This window comes from Triticum aestivum, chromosome 3B, assembly GCF_018294505.1.
Source record: "Triticum aestivum cultivar Chinese Spring chromosome 3B, IWGSC CS RefSeq v2.1, whole genome shotgun sequence".
NCBI lineage: Eukaryota > Viridiplantae > Streptophyta > Magnoliopsida > Poales > Poaceae > Triticum > Triticum aestivum.
The window spans coordinates 771,810,719-771,820,840 of record NC_057801.1 but is presented as its reverse complement, the minus strand read 5'-3'; positions in this window follow the sequence as shown (position 1 = coordinate 771,820,840).

The window sequence follows — 10,122 nt, the reverse complement described above, 5'->3', positions numbered from 1 at the left end:
GTGGCGCCCTCCGTACTGTGGATTTTGCAGGGCCCGTTGAGCCATCCCTCCAGTATGGTTCCGTACCCTTTATGGGTTTTTTGCTTTTTGGTTTTTAATCCAGGTGCTTGAGTATGACGCACCCTTTTATTTCGGACTGGGGTTGTATTCAGGGCCGGATTGTCCCAAAACCTGGTTTCGGTTTTCCAGGTGCTCTCCATCGCACAGTATTTTTGTACAATGGTCGCTAGGTTGGCGAAGCATGTAACTTCGCGATGACTTATGGCATTTATGATTCCCTTGTCCGTGCAATTGTTGCAAAAAATTGAAATCGCACTTTCTTCACGGCAGTCCTTTATCCTGTGCATAACCAGGAGGAATCTGGCCCAGTAATGATGTACTATTTCATCGGGCTCTTGCCGTATTTGAGATAGATCACTTATGTTTGGGTGGGCGGGTGGTATTAAGTTCGGCACCCCGCCGGATCTGAGGCTCAAAGGCCAAGAAGTTTCTGGATTTGGAAGCTTGGTTTGTTGGATGCCTTCCAACAAATCTGGTCCGATGCCTGACTTTAGGTTTAGTATTTGATTGACGTCCGTCTCTCCGCCGGAATCCGGCATGGAGGGATCGGGAATCCGGACATAGCTGGTTTTTAACATAGAAGAAGAGTCGCCGCATTGTTCCTCTACCACAACAACATGGTGGGTAGCCTGGGGAGAGCTATCCACTTTTCTCCCTCACCCTCCGTGGTAGATGCCCCCTCCGGCGGAGCTCCGGAACAGGCCCCAAGATGGGATCTCATGGATACAGAAAGTTGCGGCGGTGGAATTAGGTTTTTGGCTCCTCTTCTGATCTGTCGGGGGTACGTAGGTATATATAGGAGGAAAGAGTACGTCGGTGGAGCAACAGGGGGCCCACGAGGTAGGGGGGTGCGCCCAGGGAGGAGCATGCCCTCCACCCTCGTGACCGCCTCTGGCACTTCTTGGAGTAGGGTCCAAGCCTCCTGGATCACGTTCGGTGAGAAAATCACGTTCCCGAAGGTTTTATTCCGTTTGGACTTCGTTTGATATTCCATCTCTTCGAAACACTGAAATAGGCAAAAAACAGCAATTCTGGGCTGGGCCTCCGGTTAATAGGTTAGTCCCAAAAATAATATAAAAGTGGAAAATAAAGCTCAATATAGTCCAAAACAGTAGATAAAGTAGCATGGAGCAATCAAAAATTATAGATACGTTGGAGACGTATCAGCCGGCCACTCCTTGCTCCGCCCTTCCTCCTCCGTCCTACTCTCTCCTCCCTCCTCCAGTCGCCCCTCCTTCTCCCTCCTCCCTCCTCCATCCACAACCCCTCCTCCCTCTACATTTTGATTTAGTAGGCTAGTTCATATGCAACATTTTGATTTAGTTCATATGATTTAGTTGATTTAGTAGGCTAGTTGATTTAGAACATTTTGATTTTGTTGATTTAGTAGGCAAGTTGATCTAGTAGGCTAGTTGATTTAGTTGATTTATAGAACATTTTGATTTAGTTGATTTATTAGGCAAGTTGATTTAATAGGCTAGTTGATTTAGTTGATTTATAGAACATTTTGATTTAGTTGATTTAGTATGCTAATTGATAGCTCTGAAGATTTGGCACCACCTAGCTAGATCTTAGGATTATAATTGTCCATCAAATTGCTTCTCGTGGAAGAAGAATCAAATTGCTTCTCTCAGAAGATTTGGCATTTAGCTGTTGGTTCTATTCTAGAAGTTGTTAGTAAGCTATGAAAATATAAGTGAAGAAGAACCAAAAATCACATGCTATTGTTTTTCTTTCGTGTGAAGTGGATCGTTAAGCCTTTGCTCATATTGCTTTAGGAAAATGGCATCACCACCACCACCATCATGTCGATTGTGCAAGTCAAGGTGCGCCAGCAGCCGTGCAACTAGCAAGCTGTTTGGCATCTACTTCCAGCCGAGTTTTTGTCATGCGGCGGTAAGAAATTATATAAAATGTAACAACTATTTTATTTTTAGTGTTGGCATTACTGCATTGTGTCATTTTTCTTTTTTACACAGATCGTCCCATGCAATGTGAGGTTGAAATTCCACAAGCTGACAGGAGACACTGTGACATTTGAGGCTCCTGGGGGGTCGTACACTATGGAGATCGAGAAAGGATGCAATATTTCGCATATTGGAGGAGATGGATGGGCTCGTTTCCTCGCCCGCATGCGTCTTACTGGTGGTGAGTTGATCAGCTTCTCCTTTAGAGCAGAAAGACCCAAGCTGGCTATCATTTATATCAACCTGGTGGAAGATGATGAAGATGACGAAGATGATGAAGATAATGAGGACCCACTCGATGAAGATGATGAGGACCCACTTCATGAAGCCATCGTAGCTCAAAGAATGAGGTTGAGCAAGGAGGAGGTGTGCAACCTATGGGACATAATTCCGCCACGTGCTGACTTTGTCAGGGTGCCATTTGTGACCCGCCCGACAAGTACCATGGTTGATCGACATGATATGGTATGTTATATTTACAAATGCAAATTATCCGATGATATGCTTAGTGTAGAGTCCAATCCTATGTTGTGTGGAATCTAGTCGATGATATGCTTTAGTGTAGAGTTCGATCACATGCTTATTAGTGTAGAATCTAAGGAACTATTAATAGTGTAGATAATCCATATATACTTATTTGTAAGAGTATGTGTGAGGCTATTTATTAATTGATATGTTTTTTCTTTTTGAAAAATTGGCAAAGAGCCTATCTGTGAGTTATGGTATCGAGCCTGATGAAGAAGGCTCAGCTGTACTACACCTTACCACAAGGGGCTCCATCACAATCTGTAATTACCGCGTGGAAACGGACGGTCGCACACACTTAAACTCGGTTGGGTGGAAGAGATTCCTCGATGGCAAGAATCTTCGTGTTGGACAGGCCATCCTAATTACTATCAGGAACACCAACCGCCCAGGCTTGAGGATGATGATCATCTTCGATATCATCTAGAACTACATATGTGTGTGTGGCTATATCATCTAGAACTACATATGATGATCGTCGTCGATATCATCTAGAACTACATATGATGATCATCGTCGATATCATCTAGAACTACATATGATGATCATGGTCGATATCACCAAGTACTGCTTGAGGATGCATGTTGACTATATATGAAATTGTTATCTAGTACTCCCTTCTTTCCAAATTACTCGTCGTGGTTTGAACCACGACGAGTAATTTAGAACGGAGGGAGTACTACCTAGTACCTATAATGCTTTATGAAATTGATATCTAGTAGTCCCTAGTGTCTGGACCGAAACGGGGTAGGAAGCTGGGGAAAATGTTGAAAGATATAGCAGTAGCGAGGGGTTAGGAAACCTCTACAGCTAACTAATAGTAGTGCATTCCAGAAAAGCGCTGCTAATATAGTCAATAGTAGTAGCGCGGGTACCGACCGCGCTACTACTAAGAGTTAGCTGTAGCGCCTTACTAGTAGCGCGGCTGCCCGCGCTGCTGCTAGCCTCAAAACCCGAGCTACTACTAGGGTTTTTCCTAGTAGCGATGGGATCAGTTTCGACAGGCCTTCCGCACCGCACATGTTTCGGCTAGCGCCATGAGTTTCAAGAAGCGTGAGTTTCGCAACTTGCGCCAAGGGAGTGGTATAGTGGGATAGTATGTGGATGAGTTCAACAAGTTAGAACGTTATGCCCCAAATGATGTTGTCACAGATGCTGCTAAGCAAGAGATGTTTCTTGAGGGACTCAATGATGAGCTAAGCATGGAGTTGATGGTGGCAACTTCGAACAACTACCAGGAGCTCGTAGACAGGGCCCTCAAGATAGAAGGCAAGCAACAACAGATTGACAATCGCAAGAAGAAGTACAGACAGGCAAGGTACAATTCTGGAGCTCAACAGAAGCCTCGCCATTCCTCGTACTCGAGAGGACATACTCATAACCATGGAGGACATTCGCACACTGGAGGAAGTTCACACAACCATAGTGGCCCTAAGAATGGCAATGGATATGGAGGAAGCAACAAACAGAACTGTTCCAACCCCGTGACTCCCGCCAAGAAGGATCTGAGTCACATTGCTTGTTTCAAGTGTGGGAAGACCGGACACTATGCCACTGAATGTTCTGAAGCAAAGAATGGGAATGGCAACGGAAATCTGGAAAGAAGCCCAACCCATTCACCAGAGGTCAGGTGAACCACGTCAGTGTGGAGGAGATTGAGGAGCAGCCCGACGCAGTTGTCAGTAAGATTTTGATTAATGCATTTACAACACTTGTTCTTTTCGATACTGTTACATCTCATTCATTCATATCAAGGGGATTTGTGCATAAGTTTAAGTTGCCAACTGTAGCCCTCAGGTCACCTACGTTAGTAAGTTCCCTAGGAGCGGAGTATGTGGCTAGTAGGGGATGCTATCAGTTGCCAATAACTATAGGTAGACATGTTTTCCCCACCGACCTTATTGTCCTAGAGTCACAAGGATTGGACGTGATCCTAGGCATGGATTGGCTATCCAGGTTTGAGGGAAACATCGATTGCCCAGTAAATCAATTCTTCTCACCACCCCAGAAGGAAAGAGGATCAAGTATGTGTCTAGGCATGCGCCGAGGAGGACACGGGTGAATTCCCTATCGAGAGTTGTTCAGGAGGAAGTACCAGTGGTGAAGGATTTTCCTGATGTATTTCTAGAGGAGTTACTAGACATGCCACCAGATCGAGATATTGAGTTTTTGGTTGAGTTATTGCCAAGCACCGGGCCAATATCAAAGAGACCATACCGGATGCCCGCAAATGATCTGGAGGAAATTAAGAAGCAGATTAAGGAGTTGCTAGAAAAAGGTTATATTTGACCAAGATCATCGCCTTGGGGAGCCCCAATGCTTCTAGTTGAGAAGAAGGATGGATCCTTGAGGATGGTTGTTGATTATCGTGCGCTGAATGAGGTGATGATCAATAACAAATACCCTCTACCGATGATCAATGATTTATTTGACCAGCTGCAGGGAGCTAAGGTTTTCTCCAAGATCGATCTTCGGTCAGGTTATCACCGGCCGAAGATCAGAGTGCAGGATATACCCAAGACAGCTTTTAACACGAGGTATGGGCTATATGAGTATATCGTTATGTCATTTGGTTTAACTGATGCCCCTGCCTATATTATGAGTATGATGAACAAGGTGTTCATGGAGTTTTTGGACAAGTTTGTTGTGGTGTTCATTGATGATATATTAGTCTACTCGAAGAATGAAGAGGAGCATAAGGAATATTTGCGCTTGGTTCTCGAGAAGCTCAGGGAACATCAGTTGTATGCCAAGTTCAGCAAATGTGAGTTTTGGTTGATAGAAGTTGGATTTCTCGAACATGTTATTTCAGGAGAAGGAGCAGTAGACCCTACCAAGGTTGCATCTTTCACTAAGTGGTTGGCACCCACCTCAGTTGGACAGATCAAAAGTTTTCTTGGACTCGCAGGTTATTATCGGAGATTTATTGAGAATTTTTCCAAGATTGCGAATCCCATGACTGAGTTATTAAAGAAGGACACCAAGTTTAAATGGACTGAGGATTGTGAGCCGGTTTTCAGGAGTTGAAGAAACGTTTGGTTACAACCGAGTGCTGATTCTCCCAGACATACGCAAGGATTTCCAAGTATATTTCAACACTTCACGTTGAGGACTTGGAGGTGTGCTTATGCAGGACGGAAGAGTTGTTTCATATGCCTCACGACAGCTTCGACCTCATGAGTTGAATTATGCCACGCATGATTTGGAGTTGGCAGCCGTAGTGCATGCACTCAAGACATGGAGACACTTTCTCATCGGAAACCTTTATGATGTTTAAACGGATCATAAGAGTTTGAAATACATCTTCACGCAGAAGGAGTTGAACCTCAAGCAAATGAGATGGTTGGATCTTATAAAGGATTATGATATGAGCTTGCATTATCATCCAGGAAAGGCCAATGTCGTAGCAGATGCGTTGAGCCACAAGAGTTTTGTTAACATGCTAATAACCAGAGGATTACCACAGGAGATGGCCAATGACCTCCGAGAACTTCGCTTGGAGATAGTTCCGAGAGGTTATGTTGCAACATTGGAAATTCAGTCCACTTAGCTGGGAAAGATCAGAGAAGCCCAGAAGACGGACAAGGAGTTTGCAGAGATAAAGGAAAGGATGAGTAAAGGAAAAGCTAAAGGTTTTCCTGAGGATGAGCATGACACTTTATGTTTTGAGGATTATATCTATGTGCCTAATGACCCGGACATCAGGAAGACAATTCTTCAAGAGGATCATGATTCGCCTTATTCAATTCACCCAGGCAACACAAAGATGTATCTGGATTTGAAGGAGAGTTTCTTGTGGACAGGAATGAAGAAGGATATTGCAGAATATGTAGCAGTATGCGATGTATGTCGGAGAGTTAAGGTAGAGCATCAGAAAACGTCAGGGTTACTTCAGCCTTTGCCGGTACCCGAATGGAAGTGGGATAAACTTGGCATGGATTTTATCACTGGATTACCCTGGACCCGTTCATGCTATGACTCTATCTGGGATGTAGTTGATCGCTTGACGAAGGTAGCCCATTTCATCCCTGCGAAGACAACTTATATGAGTGCTAAGTTGGCAAAGATATACATGACCAGGATCATATGTCTGCATGGAGTTTCGAGGACCATCGTATCAGATAGAGGAACACAATTTACTTAAAAGTTTTGGAATTAGTTGCACGAAACTTTGGGTACCATGCTAGAGTTCAGTACAACCTTTCATCCACAGACAGATGGATAGACCGAGAGAGTCAATCAAATTCTGGAGGACATGTTGAGAGCTTGTGTGCTAGATGCCAGTTTGAAGATGGCCCCTTTCGAAGCCTTGTACGGAAGGATGTGCAGGACACCATTGTCATGGGATGAAGTTGGAGATAGACAGTTGTTCGGACCAGACTTAATCAGAGATTCTGAGAAGAAGGTTAAGTTGATTCAAGATAGGCTCAAGATAGCCCAGACCAGGCAGAAGAGTTATGCAAATACCAAACGCAAGGAGGTAGCCTATGTAGTCGGAGACAGAGCATATCTTCGTGTGTCCCCACTTCGAGGAGTTAAGCGTTTTGGAGTCAAGGGAAAGCTAGCACCATTATTTGTGAGACCATACAGAGTGTTGGAACGTATGGGAGAAGTTGCCTATAAGTTCGAATTACCCGAAGGTTTGTCAGGAGTTCACGATGTGTTTCACGTTTCCCAGTTGAAGAAGTGCCACACGGAGATAGCTGACATCCCTCTGACAGATACAGTGCCACTAGAAGTGATTCAGTTGGATAGTGATCTGACCTATGAGGAGAAGCCACTTAAGATTCTCGAGTTTTCCAGCCGAGTTACTCGCAGCAAAGTCATCAAGTTTTGCAAAGCTTAGTGGAGCCACCATACCGAGGAGGAAGCCACCTGGGGGTGAGAAGAAGACCTCCACAAGGACCACCCACACCTTTTTGCTAACCAACCCGAATCTCGAGGGCGAGATTCATCTTAACGGGGGTAGGTTTGTAACATCCCAATTTTCAATTTGGAAGTTATACTTAGATCATTCATATGCATTCATATTTTATTGCATTTTGTTGTTTAGTTGTGGTTGCATTTTGATCCAAGAGGCCTTAAGCAACTCCAGGACCAATTTGAGAGAGTTGGAGGTTTCACAAAAATCCAGTTTTGATTTATCAAAATTTGGTAATTGGATTAAAATGTTTTTCAAAATTATTTTTCCAAATATTTTAAAAATAAAGAGAGAAGATAATATGACTTCTTCAAATCAGTAGAAAAATATTGGAAATTGAATTATGAATTTTTGAGAGTTTATTCAATTTTATTCGCTAGTTTATTTATTTTTAGCTGAGTAATTAGAACAATAATGTTTATATTTTAGTTAGGCATATAAGTCCAGAAAAATGTTCACGAGGTCATATATAAGGCCATTTAGCTCCGTGTATTTTCCGGAATTTTTAGGCTTATATTTATATTTTATTTGGGTGTTTTACCCTCCAGGAAAAAAAATGTAAAAAAAAGTTCAAGTGGGCCAGCCCAACCGAAGCTAGGCCAAGGCCCAGTGCGCCACCGCCGCCTCCTTCCCATGCCACCGCCGGACTCCTCCCGGAGTCCGAGCTCGCCCCGCCGCCGCGCGACCCCCTCACCAAGTCAGGCCCCTCCCCGACCCCTTTATATACTCCCGCCCCGCCGCCTCTCCTCCCCACCTCAGCCACCGCCGCCTCAACCGCAGCCGCCGCCGAGCCCGCGTCACGCCGCCGCCGCTTGCGCCGTCGCCCGCCGCAGCACGTCGCTGCCGCTGCTGCTGTTGCACCGCACGCCGCCGCAGCACGTCGCTGCCGCCCGCCATTGTCGCCAAGCCCCTCCGCCTCGCGGGAGCCGCCGCCCCGTTTCACCGAACCGCCATCATCGTCGGATTCCTTGCCGCAGGCCGAACCCGCGAGAACCGGTATAAAACCGTCCCGGTTCGCCAGTCTTTTCTCTGTTTTTTTGTTTAGATTAGATCGGTTTTTTATTTTTAGATCATTAATTAGCAAACGTTCACCTTTTTAGATTTGTTGGTGAACGAATTCGTTCGTTAGTCTCTGTTAGAGGACGTTCATCTGATAGAATTTTCTTTTTCTGTTTCTTTTCGGCAAAGAAACTATCCGTAAATAGCTTGATCGCAGTTTAGCCCCTGATTTTAAACTAGCGTAACTTTTACCTCGTTTGTCCAAATTAGATGAAACCAACGCCTAAATCTTTGCAACGATCCCCTCTATCTAGTAAACAAATTTGAACACCATTTGACAAATTAAAATTTGAGTTTAGTTCAGATTAGTATTTGATCTTATTTTGTTTGTATCTTGAGTTTCTGATCGTCAGCAAGGCAAGTTACACTTTGATCATACTTTTCTATACCCAATTTTTTACTATGCATTAGTTTTGCCCCTCAAATATTTGCATGAGTAGGATTGGGAACATGCACTACTGTAAACAGGGAATTTGCCATCAGTCAGCTCTTTGCTGTCTGCCAGCGGATGGCAAAGAACGTCTTTGCCATCTTCTTAAAAAAACAGACGGCAAAGAACTAACATATGTGGTTTGGTTGTAGTTCATGAGGTAGGAACCTATTACCTTTGATCACCCCGGGAATATACGTTGTGCTCTTATATTGCTTAGCCATGTTCCTAGATGGGGATTGGATCGTGATACACATGGAAGTTGTGAGAGATAATAATTTTTGGATAACATTAAGGTGGCAACTTTAATACACATCTAGGTGAACTGGTTGGGGCACCTGGAGAAACCAGTGCTTGCCCGTTCGGGAAATCCTGGAGTACCCATGTGATTTTTCCTCGGTTCGCCACCCAGGCTCAAAGGGATCATATGATATTTCATGCCTAGAAACTTCCGTGTGCAGCCACAAGCCATTATGGGCTCTGGCATAGTTGAGCAAGTTGTGTGAGCTCTTGCAGAGGTGGACTAGCAGATGTAGGGGACAATAGGTGTACCGGTCTACCCAGAGTAGAGAGTTAATGCTTCAGAAAGACTATGTCTTGATCTTCCAATCATGGATGCGGTCGAGTCTTATGGGGAAAAGTGTGCAACCTCTACAGAGTGTATAAACTAATCATGGTTAGCCGTGTCCTCGGTTATGGACATCTTGAGTATGTGGAAGTGGATATTATTGTTGATCTCATCGCTCCTTAATTAATGAAATGGGTTTAATGATGATACTTTGATTAAGGTTGGCATTTGAGTTGGAGGAACCTTCTCAAATACTGGTTTAACCTTATAGTAAATAAATTTTATTCCTTTGTTGTAGAGAAAAATTAGCTTTATGCAAAACATTAAACTTAGAGCCTTCACCAGCCAAATATGCATGTAGATATGGTTTCTTGCATTCATTTGCTTTACAGTGTAACTCTGCCAGCATATTCCATGTGCTGACCTACACGACTTCAACGTCTCATGTTGCAGACTTTTCTGACGAAGAATAAGGTGTGATAGGTCGTTGTCATGCACTCAACTATGCCGTTGGAGTTGGTGGACTCATTTATCTTTGAAGCTTACGCGGTTATATAGTTTAGATGGCCTTCAGCCATACTATTTGTGTAAC